We start from the raw sequence: 1,739 nt of genomic DNA, 5'->3' as shown, positions 1-1,739 counted from the left end.
GCCCAGCAATCTGCAGACGCAGGATTAAGGCCCTTGGATCCATGTTTCTAAATAGGGATCACATCACCTCATTAGCACCTAGCAGAATATTGGAATTCATCAATCTGCTGGGGCTAAGTGAGACGCTGTGAGTTAGTAGAGGGCACAATAGACCCTAGGTCGCGGTGCAATCCTCATTCTTTATCTTATCTTATCTTATCTATCCAATTCCCACGACAGGTTCTACGTTACCGGAATTGACTCGGATTTCATCCAAAAAAATTCAATCCAAAAAACCAAAGGCTGTTTTTTCGGCGATCTAACCCCGTTTGGATCGGTGAGTGTTGATTTGTGTGTGTCGTCACTGGAGCAACGCCTAGCAGCAGGGTTGCTCCGTATTCTTCTGACTCGTGGTGGCATTGAGTCCAACCCGGGCCCGGAGGAATTCTTCCGCTGCGTTTGCGAGAAAAGGCCCCATCCAAACTCCACCTCGGGTAGGTGCAACACATGCAATGAATGGAGCCATCTTACGACCTGCTCAGGCCTTAAGACCCATAGGGAGTGGACCACGCGTTACGTGGCCCCATGTTGCTTACGCAATACTGCGACGCTAGCCTCTACGGCTGTGCAATCAGCACATAGTTCGTGCGCTGCGCCGCCACCCATCTCGAGTGGCCAACAGAGGACCCCATGGTCCCCCGGAGCTCAACTAGGCAATAGCTCCCAATCTGACTTGTCCCCCCCCCAACCTTCATCCTGCTCCAATCCACGTGCGAGAACCAATCAGCAACTCTTGGTTCCTCGCACAATCGGTTTCGTGTGTCAGACCGCCATACGTCGGAACGTCACATCAGTCAAGTGCAACTCTTGTGCTGACTGGTGTCACTTCCCGGCGTGTTCCGGCCTGCCCACCACACGTGAGTGGAGTGAGTCGTACGTTGCCCCATGCTGCAGGAGTCTGCCCCCGCAACACACTACAGTGGCGTCGCCAACAAAGACCCTAGTGCGACAACCGCCCCGGCGGGTTCTGCAGCTGCAATAAATACCACCCACGCGTCCCTCCCTCACCCCCCAGGATCACCCACGGACACCCGCGACAAACCCGGCTACTTCAATTCAACTGCAACAGACTCCAGAGCAAGATCGACGAGATAATTGCACTTATGAATCGGGAGCGCGTATCGATAGCTGCGGTCCAAGAAACCAAGCTAAACAGCCGCTCAGATCTTCTTAGTTGTGCAGGTTTCAACGTTATACGTAAAGATCGCGAGCGAGATAATGGTGGTGGCCTAGTCTTCATATTGCACAACACCGTGCAGTATCGTATAATCGATGAAGACATCGACTGCAGGGACGCTACCCTAGAATGTCAGGGCATAGCTGTCCGGTCAGGCGATGTCGAGCTCGAAATATTTAATATATACATCCCCCGTTACATGTTGCCCTACAGGATATCACCCGAATATATGTAGGTGCGCTACTTCGTGGTGAAAACCGTTTAGTTCTAGGCGACTTTAACGCGCACCACGATCTTTGGTATTCCTGTCTGTCAAATGGCCGTAGGAGGATGGAGCTGGCGGAACAGATTGACGATTCGACATTCTGCACAATGAATGACGAAGCCCCCACCAGAGTTATGGGCACTTGTAGTAGCTCGCCCGATATTACAATCGCTAGCGGTGGTCTGATAAATAGCATAACCTGGCGACCTATGCTAACTCTCGCATCAGACCACCTACCCATAATTATCTCGATCGAGA

This window comes from Bactrocera latifrons, unplaced genomic scaffold (assembly GCF_001853355.1).
Source record: "Bactrocera latifrons isolate USDA-ARS-PBARC rearing strain unplaced genomic scaffold, ASM185335v1 scaffold_557, whole genome shotgun sequence".
NCBI classification, from domain to species: Eukaryota; Metazoa; Arthropoda; class Insecta; order Diptera; family Tephritidae; genus Bactrocera; species Bactrocera latifrons.
Note: the sequence above shows the minus strand (reverse complement) of the source record.